The following is a 14488-nucleotide window of genomic DNA, read 5'->3' as shown; positions in this document are numbered from 1 at the left end:
ATAATTTTATTTAGCAAAATATCTCACCATTCACTGATGTGTCCAGGTCGCACTCAGTCACCATATGTTTGGTCTAAAACGCGACTGCTCTCCTGTATTGTCGCAGGACAGCAAATGTGAGTAGCCTACATGTTCTGTCATCTTTGCAGTAGCGTTAGGCTACTGTGGTATGAAGAGTGTGCAAAGTAACATTATTTTAGCAAAAGTGTAAAAATGAATCGCACATAATTAACAGGCACAATGCCAGTAAACGTGAATATCTATTGGTACAACATGGACCACATGACTAAACTACGTCATCGTTTTCCAATACCTCCGGCTTCACAGTCCACACTTCAACGCGAAAACGGCGTTTTCAAATGTATCAGCTTTGGAAAGCGTTTTCCAAAAGCTAAGTTTTCGCTGACTTAAAACGCCGTCTCAGTGTGGACGGAAGGCCAAAACGGAGAGAAAAATATATTAGTGTGGACATGGCCTGAGACAGTGATTTTATGTTGATTTTATTCCTCTCTGCTTTTATTGCTTTTCTTCTCCAGCTAATATCTTCTCTGTGTTTATCTGTTTCTGTTTGCTGAGGTGAAGGGAGGGATAAAATGATTATGCTGTCAGTGATGGAGGGAGAAACTATCACTCTAAACCCTGATGATGATGATGAAGTACATAAAGACGACAAATTACTGTGGATGTTTAGAAGCATTTGTATTGCTGAAAGGAAAACCGCTGCTCATAGTTTCACTGTATATGATGATGTCCCTGATGGGATATTTAAAAGCAGACTGAAGCCGGATCCTCAGACTGGATCTCTGACCATAACAAACACCAGAACCACACACTCTGGAGAATATACACTACTGATCAGCAGATCGGGAAACATTTCAATAAAGAGATTCAGTGTTTCTGTCTTTGGTGAGTAACTGAAATCTTTAAATAATAATGATTTTATTTTAAATCAGATTAATTTATTCAATTGAGGACTATGAGTTTTATTTGGTTATATCTTATTATATGCACAGCCTTCAACACAAGTATTGAAGCATAATGTAATCTATTATGCTGTATACAAAGTCAGTTTCATTTCAAATCACTTTAAAATTGATTAATGTTTTAATTATTTTGCTCTAAACTTGATCAGTTTGTTGTGTGCTTGTGAGTCACTGAAGACCTCGACAACTATCTGACAGTGAAACATGCAGTGACGGCACATTATTAATCATAAACACATTAGCTCACGAAATTATTTAATCAAATCGCATCAGTTTTAAAAAAATGATCTGCAGTTTCTCAAGCTCACCACTATAAATATATAAAGTGTAGTTAATCAGCATTAAACGATTATTACTGGAACAATAAGAACATAAGGAACATAAAACAAACCACAATGAAATATGATATTCAATAAAAATTATATTGTTTCCTGGCATAAACACAATTAAACACGGATGTGTTGATCCTGATCACACATGAATCAGAGAATATGATTGGTCCAACACACACATCACAACAAACATGAGAACTGAGGACAAAATTTTGACTTGTTTATAGATTGTTTATTGATTTATCATTTAGACTACTTTGTTGTCTTTTTCTGATTTCTGTTCTGTGTTTCTCTGTATGTGTAGATCAGACAGACATGAGGCCAGTGTCAGTGAAGGAGGGAGGATCTGTCACACTGGAGACTGGTGTTGTTGACATACAGACAGGTGATGAGATCCATTGGACGTTTGGACTATTCATTCGGTTAGCTGAAATCACAGGAGGGACTAAGAAAGTCTTCCCATTTGCTGATGAAATATTCAAAGGCAGACTGAAGCTGGATCATCAGACCGGATCACTGGCCATCAAGAGGATCAGACCCACAGATGCTGGAATTTATATGCAACGCAAACTTGAAGGAGGAAAAATCACAACTAAATTATTCAGAGTCGAAGTTCTTGGTGAGTAAATCAAATATGTCAGTATAATAACAATCTTATTTTCTATCAACCCTGTCAGACATTTAGATGAAAGACTGAGTTTGTATGATGACACTTTATGATTTCTGTCAGAACAGACTCTGTCAATGTGTGTGTATGATTGTAAATTATTGTGTTATTAAGAAATCTAAATGCAAATAATAGGCTACATTCAAAGTCAACTCCTCCTAACTATATAATATAAAAACAAAGCTTTCCTTTAATATGATCTGTCTCGTGTGTTTTCTTTCAGATATTAGAAATAACCCAGAGGTGACTTTGACAACAGTACACGGCTGACTCCAGACTGTGACATTATCAACATTCAAATCATATTTCTCCTGATGTGAGCCTCTAAACCCTGTATGATGGAGATCTAGCTGTGTGTGTGTGTGTGTGTGATGTTGAGCTGTGCAGTTTAACAACATGATAACACACAGACATATTTCATTTACTGTTCTTCATACTGATCTTTAGACTAACTCGTCTTTATTTGATCCTCTAATGTAAATCTAATAAAAATCTAACATTTCAACTGTTACTCATTACATATAGTGAATACTGGATTAACCAGTTTCTGTTTCTGCATCTATTAGCCACATATCTGATGAGAAATGTCATGTATAGACTATATAAGAAGAATGTGTGTGTGCTAAACCAGTATTTCTCGGACTAATGTGTGTGTGTGTTTTATATAACAAGCATGTTTAATCCTGAGCTTTAGATACTTTAACAGTCTCTTCACTTCTAGAAGTTTCTAGAAACAGTTTAATTGAAGAAGTTTCCAGTGTGAGTTTGACTGTTCATCTCTGTGTGAAACTCTGTTATTGCAGACATTATCTGCACATTTATATTACTCGAGTATTATTTTGCCTTACTCTATTTTCTTATATTATTATCTGTCTTTTTTATGATACATAATTGCTCTTATATTTTTATCAATCTATATTTTGTATAATCTGAAGTGAATCTGCCCATCTGTGTCTCTCAGATCAGATGTGAATGTGAAATGATAAACTCTGATATTCTGTTGATGATTTTCACTGTTGTGTGAAATTATTGATTTCTGATTGTTCTTTTATTTCATTTTATTAGAGAAGCTTCAGCTTGAATCTCTTGTATTTGCTGATTTGAGCCGGACGCACAGCGTTCACTTCATGCTGTTACTGAATAAAACAATACAAATAAAAAAACCTAATCTTGAGGCTGTTGTCTGGTTTATGCTCATCCTGATCCTCAGACTGTGAAACTGGAGAAACACTTGAGAAACACTTAAAGGTGCCCTAGAATGTTTTTTTTAATTATTTTATAATGTTTCCTGGGTTACCCTTATAATGTTAGTATGTTTTTTTAGATAAAAAATAATCATAATTTAGAAATAAATGGCATTTTTCCTAGCCTGCTTTTAGCCTCTGATTTGAACACTCTGTTTGAAGGGGCGTGTCTGCTGTGGGATTCAGTGTAACCGCGGCCACTGCTGTGATTGGCTGACATGCTTGCATATGAAATAGCAACGCATTACATGTGAAACTCTCTCCCGAATACTTTTACTACAGCTATTATAAGTTTTTACTATAACAGCTATCGAGATTAACGAATCGTGAGATGTTTTTAAAGTATTTAGATCTATTCCCATCACATAAAATGTTGCCGTGATGAGCATTGAGCAGATGACAGTGTGTTGATCGCGAGAATGAAGATCTTATCATTGCAAAGCAGTTTCTGCACTCTCTCTGCTTTCCCCAATGCAAACACGATGATGTAAATACAGTAAGAGCTTCGTTGTGCAGTAACGTGCGTCATTGATTTCATAACGAGTTTGGCAAGTGTCCAGATAAACTCGCGCTGTGTGGAAAGATTGTTCTTTGATCGCTTTCTGTATATAATTTGTTCACAATTTAAATACGATTATTTTCATCCTACTAAAAGAAACAATGTGAAGCTGATATTTTAGTCACTGGCTTGACTTACTGATGCATAAACAGTATTGAACGATTTTGAGAGAAAGATTACCTGTCTGAACTTGAACAATTACACATCAGAAAGTGTTGCTTGGTAGCTCGATCCGAGGCCAGCTCTGTATTGGCCCAAGTTGAGGAAACAGTCGGTGAAATGTTTGGAAATTTCCAGAGAAAATAAAATTAACCCATTGTTTCTTCAGAGGCTCAGATGAAGGAACTAAAAAATACTTTTGTGTTCATGTGTACATCCACACTGAGCAACTGCCATGCTTCGGCTGCGCATTTCCGCCTGGCATTGAGGGCTGGCATTATGCAAATATTTGGAGGCGTACATATTAATGATCCCGACAATTGCGTCATAGTCGGTATTGTGTGGAGAACCGACCGTTTTTCAGGGGTGTTTTTCATAAACGTGAATTAAATGAGAACGCGAAAACAGTCCAGTTTGAGATTCACTCTATGTCATGTCCATGCACTGAACTCTTGTTATTTGACTATACCAAGGTAAATTCAATTTTGAATTATAGGTCACCTTTAAAACACCATTTTGGTTCTTCAGAAAGTCACACTTGTGTGTAAAGGAATAATAAAGTTGCTTATAAAAACATTTGACTGGTACAATCTCAAACAAATGACACTGACAATAAAGAAAAACATCAAAAGTATGAATTCTTTAAAATGCAATCATGCAGTACAGAGACTCAAGGAGAGGATCATATTCATAACTTTCAGAAAACTGTTTAAAACATTGCTTGTATTAGAATTACACAATCAACCTCCATTATTTTGTTAAAAAGAGACTATTGATGCTGTATTAATTCATTCTCAATTTGTGAATTATGTGTGAATGTGAATTATAACAACATGTGAAGCATCAGTTTTAAGGAAATTGCAGAGAATGAGTTGTGTCGACGCTCCTCCACTAGTACGTACTACTTTGTGATCGTATGTGTGTTTGATCAGGTTGTTCTTTATCCAGCAGCATTATAAATAACTTTATTAATACTCTAATAGTAAAGATGACAGTGGTATTATCGATTATGAATATTTAATGAACAGAAAGCAGGAGGAAGATATGGAGCATATGATTAGTGTTTCTTTTGTTAATTTCTGTTATTTTGTATTGTTCTTATAATATGTTCAATATTTCTCTGTTTCATATAGTATGAGCTTCTGTCGCTGCAAGTAACTCAAATATTTATCTAAAAACATTCCCTTATCATTATTAACATTTGTTCTTATTTTAGCAATGTGTGGATTGTTTTGACAAAGGATTGTGAGTATTAAAAATACATTTCACTGCAATAAACTGTTTATGAACCTGAGAAAGTGACAAAGATGCCAGAAATCCTCAGAATTTTTCTCTTTTATCGTATCAATCTCAATCGTCATGATGCTTTGAAATCACACAGCCGTGAAGTTTTCATAAACAGCCTTCATTTGAAGAGATCGGATGTATTTTATATCATCTGCTCATTTCAAATTGTTTCAAATGATCTAAATGAAATTATTTGATTATGAAGATCAAAATCTGTTTCCTAAAAAAGACACCTAAAAATGTTTTACAGTATTATTACGTTATTCTCACTTACAGTATACTGTACCTTTAATGCATTTTCACTTACAGTATACTGTACCTTTACAGTATACTGTACCATTTACTGAATTTGGATTTACAGTAATATTACTGTATTGTCATTTACAGTATTAGTATTGAGTTTTTTTTTTACATGTTTACCCCACCCCCAAAAATTACAATTCATGAACATTGGTCCTTATAATATACTTTTTAATCGTTGAACATTTTGTTTTTAGAAGTACAAATTACAAATCTTGACCTCAATAGCTGAAGAAGAAAAAAAGGCAACATCACCAAAGTCCAAAGAACTAATCTCATGGGAACCATTTGTATCTGTAGCATGGCAAAAATGTACACACTGAAAACCAAACTGTAATAATAACCAAATAATAAAATACAGTAAAAGTCAGTTTGTGTTCTTTATTTCGTGTCCTCAAAATCAGCCATGATCACCATTCACTTCCGCTAATAGATAGCTAGTCACGTTGGTTTTGTTGACAGAAGAAACAACGGCGCGTCTCAGGTGCTGCGGTTATCACTCCGCCCAAGTAGCAGTGCTTCGCCTTCAGAGAATATAGTTCCCAGTATTTATATGGTTAAAAGATGGCTGTGTCTCATATAACCTTGTTATTTCTACACTCTGTGACTATACAAATCACAACATGTAAATAGGAAAATGTTGGCGTTATTTTGGCACTTATTGGGATTAGTATGCTAGCTGGAGCCATTTACTTCCCGTCTTTGGGCTAAGCTACTGTAGGCTAGTGGTGGGTGCGTCAGCCAGAGTTACGGCACGCACGGAAATGAAAAAGGTATGTATGGACTTCTCACTCTGGGGGATACGGTGAATAAGCTAAAGTCCCAAAAAGTCGGCGTGTTCCTTTAATCTGCATTGCTATTTTTACTCGTTGTGAATACGCAAGCAACAATAAGTAATGTTTTTTTGGGGGGAGGGGATCACTTTTACTCAGGACATGCTATCCGGACATGCTATCCGGCGGCGCTGCCAAACGCAAATAGAGCGTCAAATTCTCGTCTACCGCGTCTAGTTGGACGCTTGAACATTTTGAATCCATTTGCGTGTTCTAAGCTAAATTGACACACGTAAAAAGCAAGCGCTTGAAGCGAAATTGACGCGCATCCAAGGCTAAATCCCCTTCTTGTGGGAGGGCCAAGTGCTAGACGGTTGCCTGTTTGCAAGATGGCTGATGTTGATTGACCTCTAGTCTAGACGGATGTAAACGCGTCTTTACATTGACTTAATTTTTAAATCACTCGCACCAGAAGTTCTATTCGCGTTTGGTGTGAACGCACCATAAGACAATGCATGCACTGAGACAAAAATGCGTTTGCCCACTTATCTGTGAATGATCTGTGATCATCTGTGAAACGGGCAGGACTCGAAAAACTCCAGCCAATCATTTCCAAAGACCACCTAGAATCATTGGACAGTCAGTGCGTCAATCAAACAGTCGTACCATACCCCCCTCACCCTCGAGCGAGTCAGGGCCAGCGTTGGAGGAAAGAAGGTAGGACCTTTTGAGTTGTGTATTTTCAAAATCTGCCGACCGTTTTGCAAATCACATACCCCACCTTTAAGGTGGACGTTGACGCAATTTTCTTTTAGAAACAAACTTTGTTATATTGTTTTCATGTTATCACTGTGAAAGCGCTTTGATACAATCTGTATTGTAAAAAGCGCTATATAAATAAAGGTGACTTGACTTGACTTATCTAAATATAGGGGAGACAGTGAAAAACCTCTATTTCAAAAAACGGTGGCGTGTTCCTTTAAACTTAAATACAATGTAAGTTGCTTTGGATAAAAGTGTCTGCCAAATGCATGAATGTAAATGTAATGTAATATATATATATATATATATATATATATATATATATATATATACTGTATATATATATTGGGTTACCGAATTCTGCATTCGACAAAATGGACAGCTAATGCTGAAGAAGGGTCTATTAGCTGTTGTAACTGGATGATGATTCTGCCCTTCATAGTCAGCATCCATGTTTTTGCTTAGAGAACAGACTCTCCTGAAACAGACAAAGTCACAACAGCCTTTTAGTGTTATTATAGTTCACAGAAATAAAATACAATAACAGAACTTACTACTAACAACAAAAATGACATGAGGGGTAAAGATGATGTAAGATATGATGTTGTATAGTTTTTAATAAATTAAACAATATTTAAAATATTAGTTAGCAAAGAGCTTAGGCTAACGTAAAGTTCTTTATTCTGAACATAAAATAAGATATTTTTAAGAATGTTATTAATTTAAAAAGATCAGTGAAATGCTATGGCAGAGCTATATTTATATATATTTTTGTAGAACATTTCAGTTATACATGTATTACTGAAAAGTACACTATGAATTTTACATCACTAAATAAGCATCACAATGCAATTTTAAAGGAACACTCCGACTTTTTGGGACTTTAGCCTATTCACCTTATCCCCCAGAGTTAGATAAGTCCATACATACCTTTTTCATCTCCGTGCGTGCTGTAACACTGTCTGACGCACCCACCGCTAGCCTAGCTTAGCACAAAGACTGGCTGTAAATGGTTGCAGCTAGCATTCTAATCCAAATAAGTGACAAAATAACGCATACATTTTCCTATTTACATGTTGTGATTTGTATAGTCACAGAGTGTACAAAAAACAAAGTCACATGAGACACAGACATATTTTAACCAAATAAATACTGGGAACTATATTCTCTGAAGGCGAAGCACTGCTACTTGGGCGGAGTGATAACCGCAGGACCTGAGACGCGCCGTGATGCAGTAAACAGTGGGCTTTTTTTTTTGTGCAAACAGCAACTAAAACTTACCAGTAACTTCTGAGGCATCATCTTCATCTCTTCGAGTCTGCTTAGACTTCGACTTGAAAAGCTTGGCTCTGATTGGTCAAATTGAATGTGGCTGAACTGAAAAAGACGTGCTGTTACACTTTGTGTCAAAAATACGACTGGCAAAGACAAGTAACGTTAATGTAATACAAATCTTACCTAGAATCACAACATAATGAGGTTCCAAATGTCACACGCCATGCAAACCTGAAGAAGCTGGGTAAAATCAATATGTTTCTCAAAACGCTACTTTTCACAAAGTTAATCACAGAACATATCACAGCCATTTAACGGCTCTGGAACCAATCAGGACTAGTCACGTGAATTATGCTATTGTTTGAATTTAAACAAGTACAAACTTTTTTTAACATCTCTGGAAAATGTATCTATGATCAATTTCAAATAATATGATGTTGAAATCCTTGTAGGAATTTTAGTAGTGCAAACGTAGCGTGGACAACAGCCTTTTAAGTAGCCTTTTACAAGTAGCCTACAAACAAGTAAAAGTGAACAACATTAATTTTAGGTATGCTTATTGCAATGCTTAATAATAGTTGACAAATGTTTCTAATACATTATAAGTTGGTACATTGTAAATTATTTTTTTATATTAAAAAGATAAATACATAAATATTTAAATTATATTGCAGTAGGCCTAAGTGTTTATAAACTTGTTAGAAATATATTAAAAGTTGTGTTTAGCATATTTCTTAATATATTTTTTTACCAATGTACTTATAAAGCACTTTTTAGAAATATGTTAAAAGTATGCTTGTTTTTCAATATACTTTTAGAAAATATACTAAAGTACAATTATTTTAAAGTGTGTTAAAAGTTATTTTGTAAAAATAGGTAAAAAGCATGATGCTAATATACTTTTAATATTTAAAGATAGTACATTTTTTTGTTAGTATATTTGCAATGTACTATTGTAAAAGGGAATATATTTCAAATACAATAAAGTATACTTTTTTTCACTTGGGCATGAACAGATGAGTAACGCACTATTAACACTTATAACAAATTTACTTTATAATTGAATTTTACTATTAACAATTAACGAATTAGTAAGTAATATCGCTCAGTTGAATGATGTATAGGTCACTACTATCTAATCAATAACTGTTTTTCTTTTCATTCCTGCCATTCAGACTACTAAAAACTACCAAATACACGTAATTATGATTCATAATTAACATGAATAATGCATAATATATAAAAAAATAAAATAAAAGTGAAGATCATGGTAACCCACTAGTAATGACTCAATTACCAAATAAATCGGAATTAGGCTTCTACTATCCAAATCACTAAGTTGTTGTTATTTACTGCAAGTTTAATCCCCTAGATCAGTCGAATCCACAAATGAATATTATTTATTGTGAACCAGTTGATTTAAAAGAATCAGTTCAAAAAATTCGCTCTCGAAACGGTGATCTTGACTTAATATAGGCCTACTTAATAAAGTGAAATCATGTTTTTTTTTAAATGACATGCTCCTTCCTACACCAAATACAAACACATTTTCTATCATGTATGAGAGATGATGGAGCCAGTCGGGTGTCAATGGCGGGGAAAGAGTTAAAGTCCCCCTGTGGTAGAAATCAAGGTTTTAATGTTGTTTATGTGTCTATGTGGTGTTTTTAATATGCTTTAAGACCAACCATGTGCAAACCATGTGAGTCAACACCATTCCTGAGTATTTTCTTCTTAAAGACAGTCTCAAAAACACAGTTTGGAAAATGCCTTCATGATGTACTACTCGCTCATTATATACATTTTAAACACAAAAAAGTTACGGACTGCAGCTTTAACCTTGTAAACCATAAGTTGTAAATGTTATTAAATTACCATTAAGTTCATTCTTCTTTGTCTAATAAAAAGCCTACTGCTAATTTGTTTTTAAATGTTTACTAAAATGTTATTTTTGATCCACTGCAAGATTTTCTGAAGTATACAGCTAAATCATGACTATTTTTACAAACTTACTGCCTAAAGTTTGCATAACAGCATCATAAAATTAGGTTTTTAAAAATCCAAAAGATAATAATAAAAGACTTCCGCCGTTATAAGTGAATCAGTCTATCAGTTTTAATTGCACTTATCACAGTAACATACACATATCTTTAGATTTATTTTCTAGAAAATAATATAGTTTATGTGTTACAAAGCACATTTTCCTTGACGGATGCAAAGTAAAAAATAAAAAAAAGAAGAGAGGAGAAAGGTCCATATTCTACTAAGGTCGTGGTTCGGGCTTTTGTGAGGAGTTTGGCATATTATAGTACTTTATGACACTGAAATTACTTTTCTGAAAACATTTATAACAACAGACACCATGATGACACTTGTAAATCCTGCCGGCTTATAACCAGGAAGCTCACAGTTCAGAGAAACCGGCAGATAAACCCGGGATTGACTGTGTGTTCAAGCCAAGGCGCTTTTTTCCATCACGGTAATAATATTATAAAATACATACACATAAATGACACAAATAATTACATAACAACAGTAGACAATCACAGCACAGCAAAATATTCTTCAAGAATAGAACTAAAAGAAAATTTATAACGAAGAGATGATGTGAATAAGTGCATCATTACCGTTAAATCCCAGTAAAAAACTTGACAGTAAAAAAAAAAACACAAAAAAGCTGATCAGCATGCCATCTCAAATGCTTCATAAAAGGTTACAATGTTATAAGACATTTGTTAAAATAAAATACAAAGAAAAGCAATTCAATGTTTGCACATTTAACGAAGACAAAAACGTGCTTCATGATACAAAATGCATATAGATGTTTAACCAATAAACATATCTGTGAAACTTAATACCAGTAGAAGGCTTATGCAACAGTCAGTAATAATTATGGAAGATAATATATAAAAAATACATTACATAAACATACATTAGGCATTTTGTTGCTGCTTTCCTCCAGTCTCTTTCCTCAGTTTTACAGGTTCAGTTCCTGAGATTCAGAGTTTGATCAAGGACACAATGGTGATATTTCATGGATCAAAACTTGCACGATTTGAACCTTTTACACTTTAACCACAAAGATACGACACCACAAGCAAAGTGCTTCATAAACTTAAACATCTTCTGCTGAAAACACCAGTTTAGAGTAACATTAATGTCAGGAATAACATCATACTGGTGTTTTCATCAGGGATGTTCCTCTGTAGTGTTGTGAAGATGCTAATACTGAAATTGTAAATATAACATTATTGGTATATTCACTTGACCTGTGTGTTGTTTGACTGACAGCTTCTCCGTGAAGAGCATTTCTCTTTCAGTATGGAATTACTTGAAATTGTTCAAAATGTTAATCTTTGATAAAGTATTCATGTTCACAACCTGTTATAAATGAATGTAAACGTAAGCAGACGAAAAACCCTTGCAGGTCTTGCAGTGTAAATGTTGCTGTTATTAAAGTAACACCAGGTAACTTTTGCTCTCGGGGTCCCCCTACAGTTGGGAAACAGTATTGTCCTCTACTACTGTCGTAAACTCTGTCATCCTACATGCACGTGCATTTGTTGACAACCATGATAGCCCTGAACACTGTAGGAGGAGGTCACATGCAGGTGTTCTGCTTGCGTCGCGTGTGAAATGTCTTCATCCCAGGTACAGTGGCATATATTTCAGCATGTCATATGAATATAATTTGGGTTTATTTTTTTTCTAACGACAAATGGTTACCGTTTTACTGAATCTATATGATACTTCAATGCAATGTTTGAGTGGTAGATAATAACCAAATTCGTCATCCGGAAAAATTGCGACAAGAATCCCGTTTGCCTCTGTAGCTATAAATAATCGCAAATTACACAATCAAGTAACTTTACACATGTAACAAATGAGAAGCTATGAACACAATGATAATATTAATAATCTTCCTCCTTTCTTTGTACATGTTGAGAAGAGTACACTTTTTAGGCTAAACATTTGCTATTTGCATTTCATCGATTGCAAAGTTCAAATCAGAACGAGAATGCTAGCGATAGCTAACCATCAAAAACTAGAATATCGTTTACTAGCTACCAGATTGATAATTCCCTATACTCTACTATCATTACTTGATTCACGAAGATAAACGGAGGATAAGATAGCTTCCGTAACGTAGTCAGGCAGACAAAAAAAAAACAACCAAAGAGATAGTATTCAAGCAATAAACTTACTAGTCCAAAAGCATGACAGCCAAGTCCGCATCGGTCGGGCACCCCTCCTCCTCCTTCAGCTCACGCCAGCGAGAAAACGCTGGCCCAATGTTGATCCTCGTTCTGCCTTTAACGCAATCACTTTCTCTTTATCTCTTTTTGCTTTGCTCCGATAAAACCTTTGCTTTCTTGTTTTTCTGTGCTGCTTCGGCCATGACTATAACATTTGGCTCGCACGTCCGATTTTAAAAAAGTGGGGGTGGGGGTGGAAGTGACGTATGCCGTAAAGCAGTCAAATTTTGTAGTTCTCTTTGTTCGCCGGTTACTACCCGAAACCCAAAGTTTAAAAGTACGATTAAAAACGCTACAGACCCCGTCAGGCTATGGCAGACGTGTCATTCAACCTATTGTAAGTCGATGTACCATCACAAGAGACTTGGAAATAGATTATGAAGGTTGAAAAGTTACCTAGTGCTCCTTTAAAGTCCCACTGAAGTGCCTTGAAACGCGCAGGTTTGTTTGACGCATTGACGTAATTTCCACTGAAACAGGAGCTAAGGCGGGAAATATTGAATGGCTCCTCCCCCTTTTCAAATAGCCAATAGCATTTAGTTTACCTCACAGACTCCAAGTCGCACTTGGTAGCGAATCCGAGTGCTGATGATACGTTGGATTCAATAGTAGAGATAAATTCAAACTCACAACTCTAAGGCCGTGTGTCCACCAAAGCATTTTTAGCCAGCTGAAAACGCTAGACGCTCTGCTGAAGACGCCTAGCTTTGGGCGCTTGAGAGCGTTTTGGCAGCGCAGCGTTTTTCCGTTGAGACGTTTTGTTGCTATGATACAGAATATCCGCTGCACAGTTTACTTGTAACTGATTTCGCAGATAATTTGTTTCATACTAAAAAAATATTTTTTATCCATGTTGTTCGGTTAGCTCTGCTGGTTGATGTCGTTGTACAGAAAGAATGTTGTGACAGTTGGTCGGTGTGGTATTAGCCCCGCCCCTCCTCCTCTGTCATTGGACGGCTGGTGGCTGGTGACTGGTGACAGTGATGAGCGCTGCGTTTGACCAAAAGTTGAACATTTTTCAACTCTCGGCGACCAGTAAAAAACGCCGGGCGCTTGGCGCTTCAGCGTGAAAAAAACTCTCAGCGTCTCGTTATGCTCATGGCGTTTAAAAAACGCGGCACTCCCATTGAAAACAATTGAAAACATACACCAGGCGCGTGGAAAAAGGCTTTGGTGGACACACGGCCTAACCCATGTTTCTCCGTGACGTGTTAACGGTCGCTTTGGCCAGTTAGTGTTTATAGCGTAGGGGGCGGAGCTTTAGTTTTTAGAGAGCATTTGATGTGAGTACGTAAGTGAGAGACTGCAGTTTTGAATGCTTACATCTCATAAATGTGAATTTTGTCATTGTTTTGGAACACACTAGCTTAAACCTTAAGGCTAACATTCATAGGCTACTAAAAGCTAAAAAACTTCAAATATGATTTCAGGGGGTGATTTAATGATTACAGGGAAACAGAGAAATCACTTACTGTTTCTGTCTGAATCAATTCAGCAGCTTTAATAAACATTTAAATACCACGAAAATCCTCAAGCGCTCTTTGTCCTGTTGGAGGTAATGTTCTTCTTTGTTTCTTACTAATTAACCGTTTGCCTTTTCTGAAGCAATGTTTGCATATTGTAAAATATATTTAGGCTACTTATTATTTAAAAACTAAAAAACGAACTACTTTGAATTAGTTCAAATTGGTGTAAAGGTGAATTTTCACTAGTATTGGTGCCAACACATGAAATCTTGGTAATGTGACACTCTTTCTCTGTGAGCGATGTGAGTTATATATAAATATTAGGGATGAGTCGCGATCTTCGAATAGTCGAATAGTCGAACTGCGTTGGAAATTCGATCATAAAATTGCTTATTCGAATATCGTTATATTCTCGCACAATTCCA

General features: G+C 35.6%; 1 protein-coding gene and 1 long non-coding RNA gene across 2 annotated transcripts in view; one reads left to right on the top strand and one right to left on the bottom strand.

Moving 5' to 3' along the window:
* The window catches only part of LOC130086893 (uncharacterized), an 832515-nt gene that overhangs the window by 41755 nt on the left and 776272 nt on the right, over positions 1 to 14488 (top strand). The window lies entirely within an intron of this gene.
* On the bottom strand, positions 13329 to 13548 carry LOC130086977 (uncharacterized). The gene is made up of 2 exons (XR_008807311.1): positions 13504 to 13548; positions 13329 to 13392 (listed from the first exon to the last, which is right to left on the bottom strand). It is a non-coding gene; the product is annotated as an uncharacterized LOC130086977 (long non-coding RNA).

The sequence above is a fragment of the Rhinichthys klamathensis genome, unplaced genomic scaffold (genome assembly GCF_029890125.1).
Source record: "Rhinichthys klamathensis goyatoka isolate OS25496 unplaced genomic scaffold, OSU_Roscu_1.1 h1tg000103l_1, whole genome shotgun sequence".
NCBI lineage: Eukaryota > Metazoa > Chordata > Actinopteri > Cypriniformes > Leuciscidae > Rhinichthys > Rhinichthys klamathensis.
The sequence above is the reverse complement of the archived record's forward strand: the minus strand, read 5'-3'. Positions and strand labels throughout refer to the sequence as shown.